Source organism: Convolutriloba macropyga, chromosome 2 (assembly GCF_964194025.1).
Source record: "Convolutriloba macropyga chromosome 2, txConMacr16.3, whole genome shotgun sequence".
Taxonomy (NCBI): Eukaryota; Metazoa; Xenacoelomorpha; order Acoela; family Convolutidae; genus Convolutriloba; species Convolutriloba macropyga.
The window spans coordinates 23,563,741-23,582,048 of record NC_134469.1 but is presented as its reverse complement, the minus strand read 5'-3'; the positions used below and the strand labels follow the sequence as shown (position 1 = coordinate 23,582,048).

At 47.5% G+C, this 18,308-nt stretch overlaps 1 protein-coding gene across 3 annotated transcripts in view; it reads left to right on the top strand.

Moving 5' to 3' along the window:
- The window catches only part of LOC142358300 (bridge-like lipid transfer protein family member 3B), a 381,846-nt gene that overhangs the window by 142,057 nt on the left and 221,481 nt on the right, over positions 1-18,308 (top strand). The gene's annotated exons all lie outside the window — the stretch shown is intronic.

The following is an 18,308-nucleotide window of genomic DNA, read 5'->3' as shown; positions in this document are numbered from 1 at the left end:
TAAGAGAGTTGACAGAGAGACAAACTCAATAGTTTCAAAAATAAGCGTCAGCTACATCCCTAACAAATTCAAAATATTACTTCCTAGCGTCAGAGTTACCTCATAATTGAGCTCTTTGTGCCTTGAACCAATAAGTACTTTTTGGGAAAAAAGGTGAGTCAGTTTTGGTAAGTGAATGCTGTTAGTTGCCGCTTCTAAATGAACAAGAAGGAATCGGTTAATGGAAGTTTTTTAACATTCGATTGAAGACAAAAAGTTTTAACGTAAGCATTGCTGTCAATTAAAATCAGCTCAAATTATAAAGATTCAAACTAGGCTGCATTATAATACTCAAGTGTTAACGATGCTCAAAACCCGGCAAATAACGCAAAGTAGTTCATAGGTTCTTTTTCCTTGTTCTCTGTAGGATGTTTTAAGAAATAACGTTCAAAAACGGGTATTGCGCCATTCTACGGACTAGCAGACCTGAACATGGTAGAGCATGTACTTGCTTAAAAACGGTAAACATAAAACAGTTTTGCTAAAACTTGAAATTAACAAAACAGTTTGTCCACGGAGCTCTGGTCATCCTCAGCAAACGTATAGCTAAGATGTGCATAATTTTGTGAGCAACCTTGTACGCCCGCTCTGGTGTTTATAAGTCAAGTAGAAATGTAAAAGAAGCGACGCGTTACTTCTTGCTGATAAAACTGACGAAGTGGAGTACCCTTAGGACACAAAATGGACAGAGGGAGAGAAGAGAGAGAATGCTTGAGCGGATCAGATGCCTCTGAGAGAATTCGTAGTTATCTAGTGAGCTCTTGTTGGAAGAACATAGTTGCGAAGTTCTAGTGAATGAATCTAATTTCAAAGCAAAATTGGTGGTTGAGGTTAGGTTGGTAGAACTGGTTTGGATTTTTTGCCAGCAAATTGTTTTGGTGGAAAATGTACCTTTGGAGTTTTGAAATCATCTGTTTCAGGCTATAACTTCGCTAATTGCTGGTATTATATTTATTGATCATTAAATCATTTTTCCGAAACGCACTTTTGAAGCCGTGGAGAGAGCAACTTTTTAGAAACAAAGCTGTACGCTCTTAACAAGTAGGAAGACCACCGAACAAATATTTTGTTATTTTGATGGGCTAGCCAGTCTCCGGCTGAAGCCATCTAACGACAATATACAAAGTTCTACAAGCGTTTTGCTGCTTATTTTATCTGCCGGGTATTTTCCAATGATTGTGTTTGATTTTATTCGTTGCTCTTGTAAGTTTTATAAGTGATCGGTCCAAACGTTTTTTACTAAAGTTTTTCACGACCGAAAAGAGCACACTACTCTAGTCGAGCCATATGAGAAGACCATGCCATAGCAGAGTTTTGAAAATTCCGTACTGGAGCCAAAAAATCTATGCGAAAACATTAATTCAGCTGATTCAGTTGGTTTTTGTCAACAATACTGGAGTCTTCATGAAGTTCGTTGTCATCGGGTACACGAGTCGACATAAACATTGTTAGTATGCCAATCATGAAACCATTAAATAAAACAAAGACCTTTAAACAGATTAATTTTTTTTCAGCCGAAGAAATGTCGAGACCAAAATTAATGAGACTAAGCTTCAACTTGACTGAAATAAGATTGATAAACCGATAAAATTCAATTTTTAACTGATGTTTTCCAGGAAAAATACTCAATTTATTGAGAGGAGTTATTTAAACTGAAGTTAGAGATTTTTGTCTCAAATAAAAGAAAGATCATCTATTAAAAGGACTAAGCTACCAATTGACAGAGCGGAGCAACGCATAATTCGGCTAAGCGAAAAACTGCCAATTTAATTTTGAGAACACTCTTCTAGGAAGTCAAAGTAAAAATGGCCCTCATCGGAATTGTTCAAGATTTTATCTGCAGTTTTTAGCTCTATTCTTTGATATTTTTGGAAAAATTTGGGAGAATAAGCATAATTTGTGCCAATTTTTCTTAGAAAATCAGGGTTTTCAAAATTTATCCAGAAAAGGCGGTTCAAACAGCTCAGCAACTCTCTTCTATCTTTGAAGATCAAACCATTAATACTTTAGAAAACAAAGACAATGAACAAAACAACGGAATTAAGGCAAGTGTTCAGAAATATCAACCTCGATAACTCCTCTCAAAAATCAAAATTCAGAAAAAATGTTTCTCTGATTTTCTACCCGTGCCTGGCTTCCTAATGATACCACTCAAGCTCTATAGGTAAATGTCTCAATCTTCCAAATTATCAACAAAAAAACCAGTTGAACATATATTTCTCCCCCCCCCCCCGCACCTCCAACAAGGTAGGTCAAAACAATAAGGGAAGAATGCTTCCTGAGCAATGGGTTTTGGGTGGCTTATGTCTAGACACTAAAGACGTGCCTCGAAAAATGTGTGAAGCCGCCCACGATGATCTATTCCTGACTGCTGGATCGCTCGTAAAGCTCTCAATGGCCACTCAAGTAACTTTCGTTTTGATATGAAACACTTAACCGTGATATGCAAACAGATTTGAGGGGAGTTGGGGGGACCAGAACTAATCATGGACTGTAGAAGTTTAGTCATTTTTTTTATCTGCTAGTCTTTTCTTCTATTTTCATAGGCTGAGGTCTGAGCTATGGAATTGGTTATGTAATTAACCCTCCATGCTCGACCAAACTCCTTATCAGAGCTCTCTTGGGCTCCCTATTGTAGACCTAGACTTATGAAAATACCCAAATAGACTAGTACGGGTTCAATGTTGATCATAGGTCAAAAATCATTTCATACGTCGAGCAAAAAATTTCTTTTGTAGGAATATGTGGTTGAGCATGGTCTTTTCATGGTTCGAGCAGAAGTTTTTCTTTGGACTTTTTGTGTCAAGCATGATCTTTTCATGGGCCTTTTGGGTCGAGGATGGTCTTTTCATGGGTTGAGCAGAAGTTTTTTTTCATGTCTGTTTTCTGCAAATTTGGAATAAATTTTCTTTCGTTAGCTGCCCCCATATAGAAGCAGCAGTGGAGCAAGATGAAACAGCATTGCACCGCTGTAGTTCAACTTAAAACATTTAGAAAAGGTCTTAAAAAAATTTGCGATTCTTAAGATAAAGCAATCATCGGAGCTTGACTATAAAAACACACTACTTGATTGATTGAGAGTTGGTTGCCCATATGTTGATCACGACGTTCTCTATCCTTCCTTCTTTGTCGTATCATGTCTCTTTTATTCCCATTATTGTAAGTTTCAATTGTTTGGTTTACTTGTTTGGTTTCATGACATCAAAAGTTACAACTCATTTTCCTTTTACATGACCTTTCAGAACCTTATAACATTACAAAGTGATTCAGAATCAACAAAACAGGGCAGGAACTTTACACAAATTAATGGAGAAGTTAATACTGGGCATTAACATCCTCGGGGCCCAAAAACCTAACCCTAACCTTACGGTATTTTGTGGTGCACATGTTGCAGCTTAACGGCTGGTCTGGTTAAAGAATCTAAAGCTGTTTTTAATTCGCAAGACATAGCTGTTTTGTCGGGTCCGGTGAAAATCCTGGTGACACGTCCTAGTGGCCAGATTCCCCTGGGGCTCCGCTCCTCCAGCAGAAAAAACAACATCGCCGACTTCCAGAGCAGCTTCTTTTGAAGTCCACTTTCGTCTCTAATTCAGCGTGGGGACGTACTCTTGAAGCAGCCGTTTCCAGATCTGTTGCAGGCGCTGTTTGACTTGGGTCCATGATATCGACTTCAGACTGGCTGACTCTTGAAAGAGAAGTGTTGGCACATTCGCAAAGGGTCGTCACAAGAGGTAATGATTAGGCGTGAGAGGATCGTCGTCCTTGTTATCGCTCACGTGAGTCAAGGGCCTGGAATTAACAAGACATTCCGCTTCCTTGACAATGGTTGAAAAGACATCAGGTGTCAATTTTGCGGAGCTAAGATTGATCAGGAGAACTCGTTTAACTATTTGGACGAGTCTCTCCCACACGCCACCTAAATGAGGTGCAGAAGGTGGGTTAAGTCTCTATTCTATGGACTGGTTGAGAAGAATGTGTCGGATGAAATCGTGGTCCAGTTGAAGCGGCTTTCGTCGTAATTGCTCACGGGATCCCAAGAAGTTTGTCGCATTGTCAGACATCAAAACCCGTGGCTGGCCACGTCTTGAGATAAATCGTCTGATTGCTGTGATGCATTTGTCGGTTGACAAGTCTTCTGCTATTTCCAGATGAATGGCTCGCGTGACGAGGCACGTAAAGAGGCAGATGTATGTCTTTACTTCTTTGTCTCTTTGCATTACTGCAAATAGTCCAAGATAATCCAATCCCACGTTTCTGAAAACTGCGGGCAATGAACTGTCTTGAAACCTAACTTCTGGGAGGTCAGCCATTGGTGGCTGGAGGCCTACTGCTTGAAACCTTCGACACTCGAAGCATTTGAAAGCAAGGCTTCTGAGGCTTTCGCGAACTCCAATGATATGACATCTTTGTTGGATGTAGTTCCTGGTATATTCTACGCCGAGATGCATGCAAATTTCTTGACACTTCTGAATAAAGAGTTTTACATTTGCCTCTTTTGAGTCCAGTATTATCGGGTGCTTTGCCCCGAAGGGCACAGAGCTTCTTTTTGTCCTTCCACCGACGCGTAAAATGAAATCTTTCACAAAAGGTGATAAGCACAACAGTCGGTCTTTCTTCTGCAGATCTTTTCCGTTCATCAGATCCTTAACAGTTCCCGAAAACGAGTTGAGCTGTGAAACTTGAAAGAGGTGACTTCTGGCTTTATCAATGTCTTCCAAGGCTAGTGCTCTGCGTTCTTTCGTCTTTAGGTTATCCCTGAACAAGAAAACTCGGGCTGTTGCTCTCAAAAGTCTGGTCCATTTTGAAAAGTTCTCAATGTTGAAGACAGGTTCCAGTGCTGAAGTCTGTTGCATCGAGTGCGTTACTTCTTGAGGAGCCAAGAAAGAATTCCAATTTTTCTCAGGGTGTTTCAGAAACTCTGGCGGCGACAACCACAAGGAGTTAACGTCTTCTGGTAAAATTCCTCTAGATATGTGATCGGCAGGATTTATTTTACCAAGTATGTGTAGCCAACAGCTGGTGCCCGTAACGTTTCTAATCTCCTGAACGCGGTTGGCGATGAACGTCTTAATTTTTTCTCGTGAATTTATCCAGCCCAGTACAATCACTCCAGAAGATTGTCTCTTTGATTGGAACAGATAAGTGCTGAGTGACGAATTGCCAAAGACGACACCCTAAGACAGCTGCTTGTAATTCCAATTTTGGAATGTTTAATTGCTTTAGGGGTGCGACCTTAGCGCGCCCAATGACAAAGTCGGAGGAAGTTTTTTTTGTCATTTGACGTTTTAATGTATATAACGGCACCGTATGCTAACTGTGATGCGCACAAAACACATGTAGCTGATTGCTGCCACTATTGATATCCAAATGTGAGAAGCTGCGTGGCATTTGAATCTGTGGTTAATCTAGATATTTGTCAATTTAGTCCTGGATTTGTTGCCGTTTTGACGAAGAAAGCAGGTCGTCCCATGATAGGCCTTCTTCCACGTATCTTGCAAGATTGTTTTCATTGTGATTACTATGGGAGCTATTATCCCCAGTTTGTCAAACAAGCAAGCGGTTAAGGACAACAGTTTGCGCAAAGTGTACTGGGAAGCGTCTTGATCTATTTTCGACCATTTTTTTTTGAAAAATTGTATCACTCAGGGAGTTCCACCGCAGTCCAAGAACTCGATAGCCTTCAGTTTCACTTTCGATGTGTTCAGATTGTAGCATTTTTAAAGCATTCGGCTCGTTGGTTACAAACTTTGTTAAATTGAAGCCACTCTTCTGGAGAGTCGACTTTAGATCAGAGACACACAACTGAGCTTCTCCAGTGCTTTGGAAGGAATGAACGAAATCATCCATATAAAAACTTTTGTTGACAAGATCAATAATTTCCTGTCTTGAGGCAAAGTCTTGAGCAGTGCGTTGTAAGACAAAAATTGCAGTTGCTGGTGAACAACGTGCACTGAATATAAGCCTTGTGTACTGATACTGCCTGATAGTTTGATCAGTTGGCCACAAGAAACGGAGACAAGATTGATCTTCAGAGATTAAGGCAATTTGCATAAACATAGCCTCTATATCAGCCAATACGGCTATTGGTTTTTCGCGGAAGTGAAGTAAGATACCAATCAAAATGTTTATCAGATCGGGTCCAGACACTAAATTTGTGTTTAACGATTGGCCTTTGAAAATTGAGGCGGCATTGGCTACTCGTCTTACTTTTCCTGGTTTGTTGGGGTTAAAAACCGGATGGTGAGGGAGGTACCATATTCTTTCTGGCTGCGGATTCTCAAAGACCACTGGCTTTACGTAACCTTTCTCGATGTCAGTTGGCAGGGTTGCATCGTATAGAACACTCAACTGATGATCTTTGGAGAGCTGACGTTGCAGGCTGCTTAGTTGGGCTTTCGCTGCTGGATAATTGTTTTGTATTTGGACGTTATTCTTCCACAAAAGAGCAATTTCATATCTGGTACCGTTGTGACGAATTGTCTTCTCGAAAACGTCCAGAGCTAATTCGCTGTCTTTTGAAAAGTTTTTGGGTTCTTCTGGTGCAGTACCGGTGTTGTCTATTTTCCAAAAACTGGTTACATAGTCGCACAGCGGTTTCTCGTCATGAAATGTTGAGCATGTCAGAACTTTATCGAATGGTCTGTAGCTATGTGACAGAAAGTGATATGTTTCCTATGTTTCCGCGTGATATGTTTCCTCTGCTTTGCGTTTCATTGGTCCCGTTATTGTCCAGCCTAAAAGGTTTCTGATAGCGAAAGGAGTTCCGGTCGGTCCTTGAAGAAATTTTCATTCAAGAATGAACTGTGTCGCATCAACTCCTAACAAAAGCTGAATTTTGTTGTTGCCCAGATTTGGAAATTTGATATGCTGCAAATGAGAGTAGGTTGCGCAAGTGTCATTTAATTAGTGCACTGGTGCGTCGCTAAGTTTCCAGTTGTTAATTTAATCCACATAGTTTAATCTGATGAGTGGTTCATCATCATTATACCTACCAATATCAAGGTGGACCAAACTCGCATTGACAGCTGATTGGTCAAAGGCGTGCATGACAGTCAAATCAAACTGAAATGCCTTTGGGGCATTGATACCGCTTGCAGTTGTATCAAGTACATGAGAGATTGTACTGCCGTTGTCTATTATGGCGTAGCATTCCACTTTTTCGTTGTCTTCGCCAAAAAGTGTTACCGGAATGACTTCCAGCTGATTGCGAGTTTTTGCTGTAAAGCCAGGGTTGTAGGTTGGTGTATCAACTGTACTATTCATTTTTTTGTTCAACGGTTTGCACAGCGGGAGTTCGACATCTGTTAAGTTTGTTGTCTCGGTTCTCTCTTGTTTGTCGGGTCATGCAACTAACTATGATGCTTTTCATTACAATGACGGCAAACGACTTTTGATGCGCATTCTTTAGCAGAGTGGCTTGGGTTCAAGCAGTTAAAGCAGAGTGAGTGTTTTTTGACTTCCAAGTTTTGTATAGCTACATCAAATTTATTGAACTGTTGGCATCGACCTACATAATGCTCTTGTTGATCAAGGAGGCATTTCGATTTGACAATTTTTTTGGCGTTTGATGCGTTTTTCCCTGCATTCGGGTTGTGATTCCCTGAAAATCCAGGTTGTTGATTTTTAATATTTTGTTTTCTGCTGAAGTTATTGCTTGTCCGAAATGACTTTTGCTTATTTCTTCGATCATTGGGTCTATGTTGATTGTTGGAGTTGCTGTACCCGTTAGATGAGAATTGATTCCTTTGTGTGCTGTTAGAAACCGTAGGATTGTTTCTTCGAATGTTTCCTTGAAATCCATTGTTGTTGTTGTTGTTTTGTGGACTGGTTTCCTGCAATTGTTCACAGGCGCGAGAGTGTCGGTCCATCCATTCGAGAACTCCAAAAGTCCTGGATTTTGAATATTGTTGTCAATGGTGTGCTCACTCCATTTCATTTTGAGCGAATTTGGGAGTTTATCGCGTGCTAATTTCAGTAGATATGTAGCACTCAAGTCAGCGTTGAAGCCATAGGCTAGAAATGTTTGAACTATTATCCGCAGGAGTGCTGCATTGCTAATTGGAGCTCTATGAACATTGGCTTGGGGACGCTGCCAGGCTTCTAGTTCTTGAGTAATTTCAGAAACCACATTCTGGGGATTTCCAAAGTGTCTATTTATTTCGTTTAGTGCATCACTGTAAAAATTTGGATTGCACGGAAAACCTGATATATATTCCATGTCAGGCCCGATGACAAAAGGTTGCAAGTAGCTCATCCATTCAGTATTTATTATATCAGGGTTGTTATGTATTGTAGATGTGAATATGTTGCTCCATTCGTTCCATTTCAAAGGATCACCATGACACTTTCGTATGAGAATGTCAGGCAGCTTTACAGTCCGATGCGCATTTCGAAACCGGTAATTAAATTGACCTTGATCTTTATTAGAATTCCAACTTAATGTAGTTGGGAATTGACTTGCAAAGACCAGATGGTTTTGCTGAGACACAGAATCTGGTAGTCCGTAGTTAACAGGTGCTTAAACATATTAACTGCTGGTTGCCGAGGAGGCGAATGCTGTAGGCCATTGATTACATGATGATGACATTGACCATGATGTAGGGTTATCGTAAGGTCTCGACGAACAAGCAACTGAACCTTGTTGGGGGTGTAACATAGTACTTTAAACTGTGTCAGGTCCATGAACAAAACTTGCAATGCATGTTGGCAAATTGTGGATGTTTATTGTGTTTTCAGAAAAGCAATGTGGTCCATTCTCAAGAGATCTCTGTAGTGTTGCGTCCTGGTTGACATTTGTACTGGTTATTACAGTTCGCTGTGAAGCAGGGCTCTGTAAAACTATGTATGGAGTAACATTTTGTTCGTGTAGTCTACTATTGAAGACTGGCTCGGAATTTTCCTGCTGATTTAGAGCTGTTATTGAAATTTGATCTGTAGAATTTTCGCGACTTTCAGCTAAATATGATTCAGTATTTGACGGTTCGTCATCGATTAGCTCACTGATATGGATTCTAGTTGTCTCACTATTGGTGAGCTCCCTTGAATTTCTTGCCTTTGTCTCAACTACTGTTGAGGCTGTTGTTCGATTGCTTTGAGTAGAGGCTGCAGCGTTTGGACGCGAAGTAAGAGTTCAGCGGAGCATTTCGTGTCTCTTCACTTTTTGGGCCACTTCCATCTTCAATCGAATGAGTTGATCAGCTTCTGCCAGAGGACCTTCAGCGTCCTGAGTGTCTGATTCCGTTAACTCATCAACTATATTTTTGATTTCTCCCATAAGACGTTTAAACTCTTCATGCGTTAAAGAAACAATGTCTGTTTCAGTGTTATTACTTATTTGAGCCTCCATCTCATTTTTCAATTCCTTGACCGTATTTAGCCTTCTACAGAAGAGCCGTATAGTGCCCGCGACTGACTGTTTTCGTCCTTTCATTTTCCTGTTTAACGCTTCTGAGTATCGAGCTAATTGGTGGTATGTAGCTATAGGAATATGCACTTACAGATGATATGTGTGAGTGCAAATATTATGAGCAGTGGCACGTCTAAATGTGAATGAATATGGTAGGAGGTACCTACTGGAGCTGGCGATGGCAGCTGGGATGATGGAGTGCGTTGGCGCACGGCTGCTGGAGGTATGACACGACTACGTGTCAATGAAGTCAGGAGGAGGCACCTAATGGAGCTGGCGATGGCAACTGTGGTGATGGAGTGCGTTGGCGCACGGTTGATGGAGCTATGACACGACTAAGTGTCAATGAAGTCAGTAGAAGGCGCCTACTGGAGCTGGCGATGGCAGCTGGGGTAATGGAGTGCGTTGGCGCACGGCTGATGGAGCTATGACATGACTAAGTGTCAATGAAGTCAGTAGGAGGCACCTACTGGAGCTGGCGATGGCAGCTGGGGTGATGGAGTGCGTTGGCACACTGCTGATGGAGCTATGACACGACTAAATATCCTTGAATTTAGTAGGAGGCGCCTAATGGAGCTGGCGATAGAAACTGGGTTGATGGAGTGCGTTGGCGCACGGCTGATGGAGCTATGACACAACTAAATGTCAATGAAGTCAGTAGGAGGCACCTACTGCAGCTGGCAATGGCAGCTGGGGTGATGGAGTGCGTTGGCGCACGGCTGATGGAGCTATGACACGACTAAATATCATTGATTTTAGTAGGAGGCGCCTAATGGAGCTGGCGATGGAAACCGGGCGATGGAGTGCGTTGGCGCACGGCTGATGGAGCTATGACACGACTACGTGTCAATGAAGTCAGGAGGAGGCACCTAATGGAGCTGGCGATGGCAGCTGTGGTGATGGAGTGCGTTGGCGCACGGTTGATGGAGCTATGACACGACTAAGTGTCAATGAAGTCAGTAGGAGGCGCCTACTGGAGCTGGCGATGGCAGCTGGGGTAATGGAGTGAATTGGCGCACGGCTGATGGAGCTATGACACGACTACGTGTCAATGAAGTCAGGAGGAGGCACCTAATGGAGCTGGCGATGGCAGCTGTGGTGATGGAGTGCGTTGGCGCACGGTTGATGGAGCTATGACACGAATAGGTGTCAATGAAGTCAGTAGCAGGCGCCTACTGGAGCTGGCGATGGCAGCTGGGGTAATGGAGTGAATTGGCGCACAGCTGATGGAGCTATGACATGACTAAGTGTCAATGAAGTCAGTAGCAGACACCTACTGGAGCTGGCGATGGCAGCTGGGGTGATGGAGTGCGTTGGCGCACGGCTGGTGGAGCTATGGCACGACTGAAAGTCAATGAAGTCAGTAGGAGGCGCCTACTGGAGCTGGCGATGGAAACTGGGGCGATGGAGTGCGTTGGCGCACGGCTGATGGAGCTATGACACAACTAAGTGTCAATGAAGTCAGTAGGAGGCACCTACTGGAGCTGGCGATGGCAGCTGGGGTGACGGGGTGCGTTGGCGCACGGCTGATCAAGCTATGACACGACTAAATATCATTGAATTTAGTAGGAGGCGCCTAATGGAGCTGGCGATGGAAACTGGGGCGATGGAGCGCGTTGGCGCACGGCTGGTGGAGCTATGGCATGACTAAGTGTCAATGAAGTCAGTAGGAGGCACCTACTGGAGCTGGCGATGGCAGCGGGGTTGATGGAGTGCGTTGGCGCACGGTTGATGGAGCTATGACATGACTAAGTATCAATGAAGTCAGTAGGAGGTGCCTACTGGATTTGACGATGGCAGCTGGGGTGATGGAGTGCGTTGGCGCACAGCTGATGGAGCTATGACATGACTAAGTGTCAATGAAGTCAAGAGGAGACACCTACTGGACCTGGCGATGGCAGCTGGGGTGATGGAGTGCGATGGCGCACGGCTGATGGAGCTATGACACGACTAAATATCATTGAATTTAGTAGAAGGCGCCTAATGGAGCTGGCGATGGAAACTGGGGCGATGGAAAGCGTTGGCGCACGGCTGATGGAGCTATGACACAACTAAGTGTCAATGAAGTCAGTAGGAGGCACCTACTGGAGCTGGCGATGGCAGCTGGGGTGATGGAGTGCGTTGGCGCACGGCTGATCGAGCTATGACACGACTAAATATCATTGAATTTAGTAGGAGGCGCCTAATGGAGCTGGCGATCGAAACTAGGGCGATGGAGTGCGTTGGCGCACGGCTGATGGAGCTATGGCACGACTAAGTGTCAATGAAGTCAGTAGGAGGCGCCTACTGGAGCTGGCGATGACAGGGGGGTAATGGAGTGCGTAGGCGCACGGCTGATAGAGCTCTGGCACGACTAAGTGTCAATGAAATCAGTAGGAGGCACCTACTGGAGCTGGCGATGGCAGCGGGGTTGATGGAGTGCGTTGGCGCACGGCTGATGGAGCTATGATACGACTAAGTATCAATGATGTCAGTAGGAGGCGCCGACTGGAGCTGGCGATGGCAGCTGGGGTGATGGAGTGCGTTGGCGCACGGCTGATGGAGCTATGACCCAACTAAGTGTCAATGAAGTCAGTAGGAGGCACCTACTGGAGCTGGCGATGGCAGCTGGGGTGATGGAGTGCGTTGGCGCACGGCTGATGGAGCTATGACACGACTAAAAATCATTGAATTTAGTAGGAGGCGCCTAATGGAGCTGGCGATGGAAACTGGGGCGATGGAGTGCGTTGGCGCACGATTGATGGAGCTATGACACAACTAAGTGTCAATGAAGTCAGTAGGAGGCACCTACTGGAGCTGGCGGTGGCAGCTGGGGTGATGGAGTGCGTTGGCGCACGGCTGATGGAGCCATGACACGACTAAATATTATTGAATTTAGTAGGAGGCGCCTAATGGAGCTGGTGATGGAAACTGGGGCGATGGAGTGCGTTGGCGCACGGCTGATGGAGCTATGGCACGACTAAGTGTCAATGAAGTCAGTAGGAGGCGCCTACTGGAGCTGGCGATGACAGCGGGGGTAATGGAGTGCGTTGGCGCACGGCTGATAGAGCTATGGCACGACTAAGTGTCAATGAAGTCAGTAGGAGGCACCTACTGGAGCTGGCGATGGCAGCGGGGTTGATGGAGTGCGTTGGCGCACGGCTGATGGAGCTATGATACGACTAAGTATCAATGATGTCAGTAGGAGGCGCCGACTGGAGCTGGCGATGGCAGCTGGGGTGATGGAGTGCGTTGACGCACGGCTGATGGAGCTATGACACAACTAAATGTCAATAAAGTCAGTAGGAGGCACCTACTGGAGCTGGCGATGGCAGCTGGGGTGATGGAGTGCGTTGGCGCACGGCTGATGGAGCTATGACACAACTAAGTGTCAATGAAGTCAGTAGGAAGTACCTACTGGAGCTGGCGATGGCAGCTGGGGTGATGGAGTGCGCTGGCGCACGGCTGATGGAGCTATGACACGACTAAATATCATTGAATTTAGTAGGAGGCGCCTAATGGAGCTGGCGATGGCAGCTGGGGTGATGGAGTGCGTTGGCGCACAGCTGATGGAGCTATGGCACGACTAAGTGTCAATGAAGTCAGTAGGAGGTGGCTACTGGAGCTGGCGATGGCAGCGGGGTTGATGGAGTGCGTTGGCGCACAGCTGATGGAGCTATGATACGACTAAGTATCAATGATGTCAGTAGGAGGCACCGACTGGAGCCGGGGATGGCAGCTGGGGTGATGGAGTGCGTTGGCGCACGGCTGATGGAGCTATGACACGACTAAGTGTCAATGAAGTCAGTAGGAGGCGCCTACTGGAGTTGGCGATGGCAGCTGGGGCGATGGAGTGCGTTGGCGCACGGCCGATGGAGCTATGACACGACTAAGTGTCAATGAAGTCAGTAGGAGGCGCCTACTGGAGCTGGCGATGGCAGCTGGGGTAGTGGAGTGCGTTGGCGCACGGCTGATGGAGCTATGACATGACTAAGTTTCAGTGAAGTCAGTAGGAGGCGCTTACTGGAGCTGGCGATGGCAGCTGGGGTGTGGGAGTGCGTTGGCGCACGGCTGATGGAGCTATGACACGACTAAGTATCGATGAAGTCAGTAGGAGGTGCCTACTGGATTTGACGATGGCAGCTGGGGTGATGGAGTGCGTTGGCGCACGGCTGATGGAGATTTGACACGATTAAGTTTCAATGAAGTCAGTAAGAGGCACCTACTGGAGCTAGCGATGGCAGCTGGGGTAGTGGAGTGCGTTGGCGCACGGCTGATGGAGCTATGACACGACTAAGTGTCAATGAAGTCAGTAGGAGGCGCCTACTGGAGCTGGCGATGACAGCGGGGGTAATGGAGTGCGTTGGGGCCCGGCTGATAGAGCTATGGCACGACTAAGTGTCAGTGAAGTCTGTAGGACCCGCCTACGGGAGCTGGAGATGGCAGCTGGGTTGATGTAGTGCTTTGGCGCACGGCTGATGGAGCTATGACACGACTAAGTGTCAGTGAAGTCAGTAGGAGGCACCTGCTGGAGCTGGCGATGGCAGCTGGGGTGATGGAGTGCGTTGGCGCACGGCTGATGGAGCTATGACACGACTAAGTGTCAATGAAGTCAGTAGGAGGCGCCTACTGGAGCTGGCGATGGCAGCGGGGTTTATGGAGTGCGTTGGCGCACGGCTGATGGAGCTATGACACGACTAAGTGTCAGTGAAGTCAGTAAGAGGCACCTGCTGGAGCTGGCGATGGCAGCTGGGGTGATGGAGTGCGTTGGCGCACGGCTGATGGAGCTATGACACAACTAAGTGTCAATGAAGTCAGTAGGAGGCACCTACTGGAGCTGGCGACGGCAGCTGGCTTGATGGAGTGCGTTGGCGCACGGCTGATGGAGCTAGGACACGACTAAGTATCAATGAATTCAGTAGGAGGCGCCTACTGGAGCTGGCGATGACAGCTGGGTGATGGAGTGCGTTGGCGCTCGGCTGATGGAGCTATGACAGGACTAAGTGTCAATGAAGTCAGTAGGAGGCGCCTACTGGAGCTGGCGATGGCAGCTGGGGTGGTGGAGTGCGTTGGTGCACGGCCGATGGAGCTATGACACGACTAAGTGTCAATGAAGTCAGTAGGAGGCGCCTACTGGAGCTGGCGATGACAGCGGGGTTGATGGAGTGCGTTGGCGCACGGCTGATGGAGCTATGACACGACTAAGTGTCAGTGAAGTCAGTAAGAGGCACCTGCTGGAGCTGGCGATGGCAGCTGGGGTGATGGAGTGCGTTGGCGCACGGCTGATGGAGCTATGACACAACTAAGTGTCAATGAAGTCAGTAGGAGGCACCTACTGGAGCTGGCGACGGCAGCTGGGGTGATGGAGTGCGTTGGCGCACGGCTGATGGAGCTATGACACAACTAAGTGTCAATGAAGTCAGTAGGAGGCACCTACTGGAGCTGGCGACGGCAGCTGGCTTGATGGAGTGCGTTGGCGCACGGCTGATGGAGCTAGGACACGACTAAGTATCAATGAAGTCAGTAGGAGGCGCCTACTGGAGCTGGCGATGTCAGCTGGGGTGGTGGAGTGCGTTGGTGCACGGCCGATGGAGCTATGACACGACTAAGTGTCAATGAAGTCAGTAGGAGGCGCCTACTGGAGCTGGCGATGGCAGCGGGGTTGATGGAGTGCGTTGGCGCTCGGCTGATGGAGCTATGACACGACTAAGTGTCAATGAAGTCAGTAGGAGGCGCCTACTGGAGCTGGCGATGGCAGCTGGGGTGGTGGAGTGCGTTGGTGCACGGCCGATGGAGCTATGACACGACTAAGTGTCAATGAAGTCAGTAGGAGGCGCCTACTGGAGCTGGCGATGGCAGCTGGGGTGGTGGAGTGCGTTGGTGCACGGCCGATGGAGCTATGACACGACTAAGTGTCAATGAAGTCAGTAGGAGGCGCCTACTGGAGCTGGCGATGGCAGCGGGGTTGATGGAGTGCGTTGGCGCACGGCTGATGGAGCTATGACACGACTAAGTGTCAGTGAAGTCAGTAAGAGGCACCTGCTAGAGCTGGCGATGGCAGCTGGGGTGATGGAGTGCGTTGGCGCACGGCTGATGGAGCTATGACACAACTAAGTGTCAATGAAGTCAGTAGGAGGCACCTACTGGAGCTGGCGACGGCAGCTGGCTTGATGGAGTGCGTTGGCGCACGGCTGATGGAGCTAGGACACGACTAAGTATCAATGAAGTCAGTAGGAGGCGCCTACTGGAGCTGGCGATGGCAGCTGGGGTGATGGAGTGCGTTGGCGCACGGCTGATGGAGCTAGGACACGACTAAGTGTCAATGAAGTCAGTAGGACGCGCCTACTGGAGCTGGCGATGGCAGCGGGGTTGATGGAGTGCGTTGGCGCACGGCTGATGGAGCTATGACACGACTAAGTGTCAGTGAAGTCAGTAAGAGGCACCTGCTGGAGCTGGCGATGGCAGCTGGGGTGATGGAGTGCGTTGGCGCACGGCGGATGGAGCTATGACACAACTAAGTGTCAATGAAGTCAGTAGGAGGCACCTACTGGAGCTGGCGACGGCAGCTGGGGTGATGGAGTGCGTTGGCGCACGGCTGATGGAGCTATGACACAACTAAGTGTCAATGAAGTCAGTAGGAGGCACCTACTGGAGCTGGCGACGGCAGCTGGCTTGATGGAGTGCGTTGGCGCACGGCTGATGGAGCTAGGACACGACTAAGTATCAATGAAGTCAGTAGGAGGCGCCTACTGGAGCTGGCGATGGCAGCTGGGTGATGGAGTGCGTTGGCGCTCGGCTGATGGAGCTATGACACGAATAAGTGTCAATGAAGTCAGTAGGAGGCGCCTACTGGAGCTGGCGATGGCAGCTGGGGTGGCGGAGTGCGTTGGTGCACGGCCGATGGAGCTATGACACGACTAAGTGTCAATGAAGTCAGTAGGAGGTGCCTACTGGAGCTGGCGATGGCAGCGGGGTTGATGGAGTGCGTTGGCGCTCGGCTGATGGAGCTATGACACGACTAAGTGTCAATGAAGTCAGTAGGAGGCGCCTACTGGAGCTGGCGATGGCAGCTGGGGTGGTGGAGTGCGTTGGTGCACGGCCGATGGAGCTATGACACGACTAAGTGTCAATGAAGTCAGTAGGAGGCGCCTACTGGAGCTGGCGATGGCAGCTGGGTGATGGAGTGCGTTGGCGCTCGGCTGATGGAGCTATGACACGACTAAGTGTCAATGAAGTCAGTAGGAGGCGCCTACTGGAGCTGGCGATGGCAGCTGGGGTGATGGAGTGCGTTGGCGCACGGCTGATGGAGCTATGACACGACTAAGTGTCAATGAAGTCAGTAGGACGCGCCTACAGGAGCTGGCGATGGCAGCGGGGTTGATGGAGTGCGTTGGCGCACGGCTGATGGAGCTATGACACGACTAAGTGTCAGTGAAGTCAGTAAGAGGCACCTGCTGGAGCTGGCGATGGCAGCTGGGGTGATGGAGTGCGTTGGCGCACGGCTGATGGAGCTATGACACAACTAAGTGTCAATGAAGTCAGTAGGAGGCACCTACTGGAGCTGGCGACGGCAGCTGGCTTGATGGAGTGCGTTGGCGCACGGCTGATGGAGCTAGGACACGACTAAGTATCAATGAAGTCAGTAGGAGGCGCCTACTGGAGCTGGCGATGGCAGCTCGGTGATGGAGTGCGTTGGCGCTCGGATGATGGAGCTATGACACGACTAAGTGTCAATGAAGTCAGTAGGAGGCGCCTACTGGAGCTGGCGATGGCAGCTGGGGTGGTGGAATGCGTTGGTGCACGGCCGATGGAGCTATGACACGACTAAGTGTCAATGAAGTCAGTAGGAGGCGCCTACTGGAGCTGGTGACGGCAGCTGGGATGATGGAGTGCGTTGGCGCACGGCTGCTGGAGGTATGACACGACTACGTGTCAATGAAGACAGTAGGAGGCGCCTACTGGAGCTGGCGATGGCAGCTGGGGTAATGGAATTCGTTGGCGCACGGCTGATGGAGCTATGACATGACTAAGTGTCAGTGAAGTCAGTAGGAGGTGCTTACTGGAGCTGGCGATGGCAGCTGGGGTGTGGGAGTGCGTTGGCGCACGGTTGATGGAGCTATGGCACGACTAAGTGTCAATGAAGTCAGTAGGAGGTGCCTACTGGAGTTGACGATGGCGGCTGGGATGATGGAGTGCGTTGGCGCACGGCTGATGGAGCTTTGACACGATTAAGTTTCAATGAAGTCAGTAAGAGGAACCTACTGGAGCTGGCGATGGCAGCTTGGGTGTAGGAGTGGGTTGCATGGCTGGTTCCAAAGAAACCTATGCTCGTCTTGGTATTGTAGTCTTTATAAAAACTTCACAGGACCCGAATAATTCGAAACTTATTTTTGTTAAATGACAGCAACTACAATATTATGTCACCAATAGGACTTTGTTTTTGTACCCTAGTTTTTTCTCGAAAATTTAAACTAAAAAACTGTCTTCAATTTGGCATATAGTTCCTCAACCCAATATTCGAATTGGCTATCTGTCAATTCGTTTTTTTTACCCCACTACCAACTTAAAATAGGCCCCGAGCTTATTTTATAGTTCACCGTAAAAAACGGCTCATACACTTTCAACTCTCAGAATGATGCTTCCTCCTGACCTTGAATATGAGCAAACCATTTGACTACTTCCCGACTGTTATTTTCAATATTTTGTACTCACAGAGTTGACGTTGACCAAAAAAATTACCAACAGTTGTAGCAACAGTTGTAGCACTCCCATTACATTGATGAAGGACCACTTCCTTGTTCTGAAGGTAAACTTGCTTCATTTGTTGGTGGAATTCATTGAAGCGCCAATATGATCACGACGTTGTCTATCTTTCCTTCTTTGT